The sequence below is a fragment of the Panthera onca genome, chromosome D4 (genome assembly GCF_046562875.1).
Source record: "Panthera onca isolate mPanOnc1 chromosome D4, mPanOnc1 haplotype 2, whole genome shotgun sequence".
Classification (NCBI taxonomy): Eukaryota; Metazoa; Chordata; class Mammalia; order Carnivora; family Felidae; genus Panthera; species Panthera onca.
The window spans coordinates 79210134-79221337 of record NC_138351.1 but is presented as its reverse complement, the minus strand read 5'-3'; the positions used below and the strand labels follow the sequence as shown (position 1 = coordinate 79221337).

General features: G+C 38.8%; 1 long non-coding RNA gene across 1 annotated transcript in view; it reads left to right on the top strand.

Moving 5' to 3' along the window:
* The first annotated feature begins 544 nt into the window (after positions 1–544).
* LOC132663806 (uncharacterized) overlaps positions 545–11204 on the top strand; it is a 43732-nt gene continuing 33072 nt past the window's right edge. Inside the window, exons 1-2 of the long non-coding RNA XR_013551573.2 lie at positions 545–733; positions 1082–1194. This is a non-coding gene — a long non-coding RNA (uncharacterized LOC132663806). The remainder of the gene's footprint in view (positions 734–1081; positions 1195–11204) is intronic.

Sequence of the window (11204 nt, the reverse complement as noted above, 5' to 3'; positions counted from 1 at the left end):
GGATTTAGCAAATACTTCACTAACACTGTCTTTTACATCGGTCGCTGTCTACAAGTATTTTGCCCACTGGCTCTGAGTCACTGTTGCCTTGAATTTCAATTTCCTTTTTTTTTTTTTTTTTTAATTGAAGACGAATAGAACTTACTTCATAGTGTTGTTGTGAGAAAAAATGCCAATGGGAAAATATATGTGGAGTCCTTAGAAGAGGGTCCAGAATATGGGAAATGATCAATACTGGTTAGCAGGTAAGCCTATTATTAACCTCACCAATATTGTCACTGAGTATAAAGGAATTTGCATTAGACATTTCTATACCCCTAATTCCTAATATCATATCACACCTTTTATCCGGTAAGGGTTCCATAAGAGCCTGGTGAACTGAATCATGGTGAACTGCTACTTTTTTCATTCTTCTTGGACTTTAGCTCTATAGAGCTCTCTTATAACTATCAGCATTCTGCTTCTTTGACCTCACAGAGATCTTTATGTTTTAGAATTCTTCTAGAATATCTCTGTATACTTATTTTAAATATGGTAGCTCCTGCTTATTGTTTCTTTCTTTCTTTCTTTTCTTTTTACTTTCCACTCCTCTGCTCTGCTTCTATTTTAAGGACTGAAAATGAAGTAAGGAATAAGAGAGGTTAGTTTCCATTTATGTGTAGTCTTACTTTCTAGTGGAAAAAAAAACACAAGGCCACGAGTAAATGCTCTGAAGAAAATAAAACACTGCAAGGTAATAGAGAATTCAAATTAGTTAGGGAGGGGGTCAATGGGTATTTTAATAAGGTAGAAGGCTTCTCCAATGAAACTTGTATGATGGAAGAAGTCAAAGAGACAGATAAGAGTGTTTCCAGGTAAAATAGCATGTAGTAGGCCCTGATTTGGGGATAGGTGTGGACTTTACCACAAATACTAAGAAGAGGCTATTGCAGAGAGTGTTAGAAAATGAAGCCTATGAGATAGGGGGATGCCAGTTCACTTACGGTCATGTTATAGACCAAAGGGTGGAATTTTTTCAAAGACTTTAGGGTTTCCATTGGATTTTAATCCACGGTGACATGATTCAATTTAAATTTTAAAGGGATATCTTGGTTTAAGGCTAGTGAGAAGAGGGTAGGAGGACAAGAGAGGATGCTGGAAGTACAGTTGGAAGCCATTGAAGAATTCCAGGTGATCGTGATGGTTTGAATTATGGTAAGACATGTCTGCATTTAAGATATATATATTATATATATGATATCTACATTTAAGATATATATCTTATCTTATATATATCTTATCTTAAGATATATATCTTATCTTATATATAGTCATATATATCATAATATAGTCATATACATGTCATATATAGTCATATATGATATATACATATGATGGAATTCTTCAAATGTTTGTAAAAGTAGAGAGATCAGAAAAATAAATTTGTATGTAGTCATCACACAGTTTGTCAACATTCTATGCTTCTCTCTCTTTCCTTTTTTCTCCTGCACTTTTTCTTTCCTTCTTCCTTCCCTCCTGCCTCTTTTCCTTCCTTCCTTCCTTCCTTCCTTCCTTCCTTCCTTCCTTCCTTCCTTCCTTTCTTTTTTTTTCTCACTCTCTTCTTACTGCAGGGGTTGGCAAACTTTTTCTATAAAGGCCATATAGTAAATATTTTCAGTCTTGAAGGCAGAAATTACTATTACAATTATTCAATTCTGCCCTTGTGATGCCAAAACATCCTTAGACAATATGTAAATGAATGTGGATGGGTGAGTTCTAATAAAACTTTATGACAAAAACAGGCAGAAGTTGGATTTAACTCATGAACTATAGTTTTGTTTTGCTCTTGCCCTAGAATCTTATGAAGCAAATATCACACATCTTATGTTTACCAGCAATTAATTCAGGAACTATCTCTAACAGATCATGACTATTTCTTCCTCTTTTTCTCCATCTTCTCATTGCTATTTTGTTACTATATTACTGTTAGCACACATGACAACATTACAAGGTTCTTATTGTCATCTAATGTCTAACCCATGTTCAGTATTTCCCCATTGTATCAAAAAATGTGTGTGTTTTACAAGTTATTTTCCCCAAATCAGAATCCAAACGAGATCTGCACATTGAATTAGGCTGATTTGTCTCTTAAATCCACCTTGATCTATAATAGTTTTCTCTCCCTGTTTTTATAAAATAATCGAAATGTTTTTAAGTATGCAAATCCTTTTATGCAAATCCTAAATGTACAGCTCAATAAATTTTGCATACCCATATATGAGCCAGATAATTTTGAGCCAGATATGAGCCAGATAACTTCGAACTGCATGACCCTTCATTCCCTGCAAGGAACCACCAAACTGTATTTTGTAGTACAGATTGGTTTTGACTGAATTACTACTAAAAGAAAACTCTTCCATCTCTTCCATAAAATTGGCATTATTTTTATCTTTTTCTAAAGTAAGGTTTTTGTCACACAGACATTCCCACATTCTGTAGTTGCCTGATTATATATTCATGGTGTAATCATACATGTTCCTCTATCCCCTGTACTTCCTAAGATTTGAAAGCTATATCTAGACATTTGATTACAGTCCCAGGTGACTGGGACTTCCTGTTGCATCCCAGGGGACACAAGTTCTAGTGGTCACTCTTCAGTGACACTAAGGTTGATTGGTGTATTAGGGTACCATTGATCTGACTCATTCTCTATGAAGTTCCCCCATTAACTTCTTACCTAATAGTTATAACAGCCATAAATATGTGGTGCCTTGATCTGCATTGTTTCATTAGAGTACAGGCTATTTTGGAGGGCAGTAAGACTTGATGTTAGATGGCACCAGAAAGTAGAAGTGAAGATTCCTAAGCTGAGCCACCAGGCAAATGTTGACCCCATTAATTGATTAGGGGATGACAAGGGATTGATGGGGAAAAATCAACATTTTGATTTTGGACATCTACTAGATATTCAAATTTATGTATGGAGTTTAATAGATGATTCCCAAACTAGAGAGAGTTTGTGACTGAGTACCTACATTTGGGAGTTTTCAGTGATCTTTGAAGCCTTGGGATAAAATGCAATCCCCAAGGAAAGGATACAAATAGTTAAGAGACCCCAAATAGACACCTGCTGGCCACTGCTCTAACATCTATGAAAGTTTTTTTGTTTTATTTTAGAGAAAGAGAGAAAGTGGTGGGGAGAGCGGTGGGGGGGGGGGGTGTTGTGGAGAGAGAGAGAGAGAGAGAGAGAGAGAGAGAGAGAGAGAGAGAAAGAATCTTAAGCAGGCTCCATGCTCACTATGGAGCCTGACACAGGGCTCAATCCTATGACCCTGGGATCATGACCTGAGCTGAAATCAAGAGTTGGATACTCAACTGACTGAGCCACCCAGGCTCCCCAAAAGTTTTTAATATTCAAGATGAAACATCACCTTAAAACACTAGACTATTCTTGTGATCTTACAGCTAGAAAAGCTGACGTGTAAGATGTCAAAAAACAAACAAACAACATTTAGATTAGGTGAAGGAAGTTTGGAGTCAGAGTAATCCTGCTTGGTGGATTAGTGGTTGTAGGAACCTGGGAAACATGCAGTTGGTCTAGGCTCCGGCCTCCTAAAAGAATAACACTGTTCAGACCTAGCAAAGTAACAAATGTTCATTTATTTGGCCAATTCCCAATTGTATTTTAGGATCCAGTATAATTCTCCTATCTTGGGAGGAGCTTTCTATAACTTTCTCAAACGTTCTTGCTGCTGAACTATGTTCCCCTGGTATCTTGGTGCACCCTTTGTCATAATTCTTTATTGTGAATTATTTCTCCTCTATACTGAAATCACCTTCAGGGCTTGATCAATGCCTAATATGTTCTTGAAAAAGCAAGGACCTAGTGCTTTGTCTGACACGAAGGAGGCACTCAGTAAATAGTGAGGGAAGGAAGAAAGGAAGGAATAACAAATGGAAAAAGAATATAGAAAGAAGGAAGAACAGAGGAAGGAAAGAAGGAAGGAAGGGAGACAGAAGGAAGGATGTGGGAATCTCTCTTACTAGATGAAGTTTCTTAAGGCGAGAGGCATTTTCATATTCATTTCTGTATCTCCAGCTCTTATCACAGAGTACTAATAATGAAAATAACTGTATTACCAAAACCCCCAAATTATTGCAGGGCCATTATTATTTGGCAATATTTTATTTTATTTTATTTTATTTATTTTATTTTATTTTACACACTATGTACATAAACCTTAAAAATTGGGTACTTTTTCTAAACATTCTTTCAGATGAATAAAACGAGACCCAAAGAGGTGAAGTCACATGTTCCTGGTCATTAATTAAAAGTGCCAGAACTAGAATTTCTTTCCTGTAAGTGTCCAAAATACCTTCACTGGGTAAAAACTAAAATATTTGTCCAACAAATGAAAGAAGTTACAACTCAAGTGACACATGGTAACTGCTCCATAAGTGTTAGCTAATGTCATCCTTAATTTTCTACTCATTTCCAAGTAAGGCCTCCCACATGACCAGCCAATATTGGTTTTGCAATTGTTCATACTTACGTACTTATCATATCTTACTCACAGAATAGTTCCTACGTCTCACTTTTGCTTTTCGAGCCAATGGTACTCACCTGTGCACTGGGACAGTACCTAAAAACACCATTATGTCTGTCACTGTTTCAACTCTAATGCAAGTAAACAGTAGGTGCTCCCTAAATGTTCCTGAATGATTGGGGTGGTTGCTAATTGAGAGGCAGCTTTGTGCAGAAGAGGGAACATGAGATTGACTCATGAAGGTTGTAGTCCTGGTTCAATTACCAGCTGCACACAGGAAGGGGGCCACTTAATCTCTCCATGCTCTCACTTCCAATCTATAAAATTGGGATGATAGTTTGTCCCCATAACTCTCAGAGGTATCGTGAGGTTCAAATAGGATAATGCAAGCCACAAATTGCAGCGCAGATACAAGGTTTTATTATCCCAGTCATATTATATCCCTCTCTGTCTACTTGCCGCATATTACCACCTTCTCATTTAGGTGAACACTCAATATTCACCAAATGATTTTCCCTAAATCAATAATATAAACAAAGGAAACAAGATGATCTAGTAAAAGAGGCTCAGGAAATTGACTCTCAGGGTGTGTGTACAGTATAGTCTTGGAAAGGTAGGCTGATATAATATGCCACTAACTCTGTAAGTCAGAGAAGAATTTACCAGAAAGCTTGCAAGTAAATGCATTTTCTACAATTCACTCTAGCGCAGCAATTCTCGGGAGATAACACCATTAATACTCCATTTCAAATTAAAAAACATATGCTTTTTCCTCTCTTAAAAAAAAAAAAAGCCAGGGAACATGGCCCATTTTCTTTCCTTTACAAAAACAAAAGCTTTTAAAATGATAAAAATTGCCTCTGCTTGATAAAACAGCCATCTGCATCTGATTTAGTTAAGTGTTATTCTTGTATCTTTTTATATTATTATTATTGCTGGTTGGAGAAAAATGCATAAATACACAGAGAGGTCTTTGCAAAGGTCACACAATTTCTACTTCAATTATCCTTAAAACTTTGCCTCACCTTCCAGTTGACCCTACAATTGAATCTTAACCCTTAATGGAAGGATTTGAAATAAAGCTTAAGGAAACACTTCTAATTATTTATGTATAATATCTTGTCTTCCCCCTCCCTACTTTTATGATGTTGGTAGAGAAAAGATATTAAGAAACTTTAGAATGAAGAATAGCTTTTGCATTTGGCATTTATATGACCCTCTATTATTATAATCATTTTTATTAGTTATTTCTCATGTCGGTTCTGAGAGAAGGATTGGATAAGCTTAGTATTCAGAGTGGGTGAGCTCCCCATATGCTGTTAACTCCAGTATGATGGTCATAAACACCAAATGGCATGCCATATGAAACAGACACAGGGCGGGTTTCCCAAATAGGCAATTAATATAACTGGAGATGGCATCGTCTCTACAAATGCTATAGCAGTTTTGGAATTAATCTCATGGAGATGGTTCCTTTGAGTTTAGGACAAAGGAAGCAGGAGAGAAGGCTTGTTGATAATGCTCTTAAATGGGCTGGCCTGATATTAGCAGCTGAAGTCTGGAGATAAGGCAGCTGGGAGAAAGGGGCTGGGTGCAGTTTTGGCTATGCATATTCAGGCTTGGATTGAATGGTGAAAATAGTGACTATTATGACACGAAACGAAGAATTCAAAGGTCAGAAGACGTGGATTTCAGTCCCCTGCTCTACAACCTACAAACTTCGTGATATGGATCTTATTTCTTACATCTTTGATCCTCCTTTTGGTCGCCCCAAAAATGATAATGGCCTCTCAGATTAATGCTGGAGAAGAAAGTAGGATTGCCAAAATAGGGCGAACCGGACAGAGTTAACGGACAGCCTTCTAAGCAGGAAGTAGCCTGGGCAAGGGCAGCGGGGCACAGTCCCAACATGTAAAATGCAGAGGCTCAGTGCAGTGGAATCTGGTAGGGCTGACAGAGAGCAATGAGATCTAAACAGACCAGATCATAGAAGGATAGGGATACTGTGCCAGGGACGTTGCCACAAAGAACTGAAAAATCATGACTTGATTTCTTTTTATCATAGTTCTTTATTGGTTTGTTTGTTCATTTTTGGTAGTAGAGAAATGAAATGTTAGGTGTTCCGGGGGAAAAATTAATCCAATTAAGGAAAATGTATTGAAGGGGGGAAGAGAAAAAGCAGAGAGACCAGTTGGGAGACTTTTGAAAAATGTGGTTCAAACCATTGTAATTGCAAAAGAAATGGAAGACAGTGGAGAAGTATAGGGGATGGGGCTAGAATTCTACATGCAGCTCTTGTCTGCATGACAGATATATACAGGCGGTGTGTGTTATCTGTTATAATTTCCTCTGCTGTGCTGTCCTTCGCAATTTGGAGATGACCCCTCTGATGGTGATTACTGTGTTGTGTGCAGCTGTGGCTGAAGAAAGCAACTTGAGGGAGCAGGATTTATCACATGAGTCAGAAGGCAGCCTGGTGGGGACAAGTCTGTAAGGCAGATTCAGACTTTCATCTAATAACCTCCCTTTCCTTTCAGAGCCTCTCCCCCCGACCCTCCCCACACACACTCCTCTTTCTTCCTGTGTCCAGTATCCCTGTCCTCGTGAATGACAGAATCCTAGAAGGTTTGAGCTCATAAATGGAGAATGACAGAGATATTGGCAGACGTTGGACTAAAACGAGTTTACAGTGGCAGAGGACGGGGTTCAAATTGTGTTTCTATGTTATACTCGCTGCACAAATGCAAGAGTTTCTGACCTTGGGCAAGCATAAAATACCTCTTGGCTTCAGTTTCCTCACTTGTAAAATTGTTATGCACATGCATAAATCACTCGTATCATTGTGCATTAAATGATATAATGCAAAGTGAGCATTCAGCACAATGCCTGTCCACAGAATGGAAGCCAACCAAATGGTAACTATTCCAGGAGTGTGGAGAACGCAGCTTGCTACCACACTTCACATGTTTTTCCCTCTCATTTCTCTGTCTCTCTCTCTCTCTCTTTGTGTCTCTGTCTCTATCTCTATTTTTGTCTCTGTCTCTGTCACTTATAGTAACATCAACTACCATGAAGTAGGTTGCCCTCCACAGATAGCACCTTTCCCATTTGGATATCGAGGAGGTACCATACTGGAGAGTGGCATAATTAATGTTAAGTAAAAGTAGGGAGCTAGGTGGCAGGTAGCCATTGCAGATTCTACTCTCTGACTTTAGAAGCAAACATCAGAGACCAGTTAGATTGTGCATGGGCATCCCACGATACAGATCTTTTAAGTGAACCATTTATTTTAAAATAAAAATACAGCTTCAAAGGCTTATTTCTCACAGGAGAAAATCTGTGAAAAGAGGAATGGTTAATTATGGCTGAGATTGTGGCTGATTTTCAAATATTCTAGTCAACTGGTCTAAGTCTAAGTCAATTGGTCTAAGTCAGTGGTTCTTAACCTGGAAGCGACTTTATCTCCAAGGGAACATATAGCAACGTGTGGAGATATTTTTGTTTGTCACAACTGGGGAGGGATGCTACTGACATCTAGTGACCCAGGGATGCTGCTCCTTCAATACACAGGATAGCATTTTCAGGACAAGGAATTATCTGGTCCTAGAATGTCAATAGTGCAATGGTTGAGAAACTTTGGTCTAAGCCAATCCTGGTAATTCTTCCCTTTTTGCCATTGATGGTTTCAGGAATCCAGCCAAAAGCCTGTGAGTGTGTCACATCCTGTTGGTGCCTATTATTCATCTTGGGGTCCACATACCTACTTAATTGGCTAAAGGGAAGAATAGATTTCAAAGTCAGGAATCTTGTTTTCCTACTAGATGTAAATAAGGAAGTACAACACCCCATTTTCTGTCGGCCACAATCTTGTGAACTTTAGAACAATGAGTCTGAGGATAAAGTGTATCTTTTGAAGACAGCAGAGAAGAGAGATGGAAATAACTCAGGTTCTTGAAGACGTTGAATCTATTCACCCTCAAATCTATCTCAATTCTTGAATTTCATGCTGTGAAATAATAAATACCATTTTTGTATATGTCAGTTTATATCAGAGTTTTTCTTTTTTTTACCTGCAAACATGATTATACAAGCGAAAACTCTGAACAAGTGATCTCACACTTTTCCAGGAGTTTTGCCTTCTTTTATGGATTCTCTTGCTTGGAATTCAATAGTTTCCAAGCAATATATTTCTCCAATTTAATATCCTGGCCTACCAGTATTAGGCAGTTCTCTTTTCTTCAATTTTCATGATAGAGCTTAGACCTGTTAGGATTAAACATACACAAAAAAATTTAATGCCAAACAAGAACAAAAGGAAAATAAACACAGGAGAAAAACAAAGTGATATTTTCTGTTTAATTTTAAAGTTTATTTATTTTGAGACAGACCAAGAAAGAGAGCAAGCATGTGATGGGGGGGAGGGTCCGAGACAGAGAGACAGAGAGAGAGAGAGAGAGGGAGAATCCCAAGCAGGGTCCTCACTGTCAGTCCAGAGCCTGACACAGGGCTTGAAGCCATGAATCGTGAGATCATGACCTGAGCCAAAATCAAGGGTCGGACGCTTAACTGATTAAGCTACTCAGGCACCTCAACAAAGTGATATTTTCAAATGAAAGTTGTTATAAAGTCTCTGATCCCAAAGGCTGTCACAATTCAACTCAATTAAAAAATTTTAAGTATCTACTAAGAGAAACTGAGAACTCTGCTAGGGGCTAAGGGTACATTGATTAGAAAAGGCAGAATTCTTTTTTTCATGAGGAGCTCACAGTCTTACGTAGGGAGAGAGATGAGTAAGGAGTTAATAAGAGTATGGAAAGATGGGTCCGGTAACAGTAGATGGAATAAGGAAGAAAGACAGCCCAGAGGAAGGAATGATTTAGCAGGCCACTTTCCTGTTTTCTCCCTCTATGTCCTGATCTATTTTTAAGTGTAAAATTCCAGCATACAATTCTCCTCATAGAATTATCTTCCAGCCACCTTGACCTCTCCATGATCAAGAATACAAAAGATAAATCTTCATCACTCCTCCCGTCTATAGTTCATTCTTTTTGTTGCTTTCTGGTTTGAGAAACATCGTGGACAATGGCGCCCTGAGTGACTGTACCTTTCAGGAAAGAACACCAACCAACACCACACCCACCTGGGTGAGGAAGGATGAGTAGAGCGACCATGCTTTACCTTCATTACAATTCAATGCAAAACAACAGATGATATGCAGTGATCAAGATAATGTGATTGAGATCACAAAAATTATACAAACACCGATGCAAGAGAGTCACCCCCTCATAGACCCACACGAGGAGCACACAGTAGAAATGCAAAGAGAGATCAACAAAAACATATATTTCTGAGGAAGAATCAATAAAAGTTAATGACACAAGAAATGGAAAAGAGGGTGGAGAAAAATGGAATCCAGCATTTGAATCACAGATAACTTGGACAGTAACTGTGTCTTAAGAGTGGGTAGGGAGCAAGGTAAGAAGAAGCCAGTTTAAGAGAGTAATCACAAATTTGTTCTGATCACATTACCTTCAAAAATCTAAGATTGCAGCTTACTTTGGAAGTATTGTGACATTCCAGGACTAATTAAAAGAAGAACCAATGAGACCAGACATAAGGAGGGAAACTTAAGAAAAAAGAAAGAAGAAACAAGTCTTTTCCAAACTCTATCAACCAGTGGCCAAAGATATGGTGAGTTAATATGTTTCTCCTGTTCCCCCCCCCACCATTTCTGTCAAGCATAAAAAATAGACCAATTTGTCACTGCGTCTGCATAATGTCAGGATAAGAGTGTACTGTTCCCTTCCCTTAGCAGAGGTCACTCGAAAGAGTGTCTCCAAGATTGTCTGAAGGAAAACAAATGAGCAAGCCCAGAAATTGGAGGCGAGGTGCTCTGCTGTGGCGGGGGAAATGCCGAGATGATGACTTTTGGAAAATTGCATCGGGTTTATCCAACACAGGACTGTTTTAATCACTGCACCGGGGGAACTGCTTCAAGGACGGATGGATAATGCATGTTTCAGAGAGGCTGATAGGGAGATAGTGCGGATCCTCAAACGTCTTGAACAGGCCATTAAGTGAGCAAACGTCCTTGCACATCTGCTTGGGGGTATGGGACTCAGAATTTCAAAGGAAACTTCAAGGTTCCCCTATGGGCTCAAAGGAGCACTTGGGGAGGCAGACTCCAGCAAGACTCTGGAGAGAGAAAGGAGGCATGTTCTTCTGCAAAGTCAAGCCCAGTCAGGGCGTAGCACCCCCTCACTGCCCACCCTTATCCACTGGGAGTAACTGGAAGATGGATGACTGATATGCAGATGAACAGATACTCTGACACATACAACGACCTTGCTACATTCTCATCTCCAAACCTTCCGAATCTTTCTTATGGAACTGAGGTGCCAAGAGTTTAGGAAGGCACAAGGGATGGGGTGAATTTAATGGAATGGGGAGAGGCTTTGGCATTAAATTATCCAGGTTCATATCCCAGCTTTGCTCTGAATTATTTGTGCAACCTTGGGCAAGTCACTTAATCACTCCAGGTCTGGGTTTTGTCTTGCAAAGTAGGAAAAGGAGTTCCTATCTGATGACACTTGCAAATCTATCATGTTACACAAATATCAGTTTCTGTTATTGTTATTATATATGCATGTATATAATATAGTATATATATATTAGCGA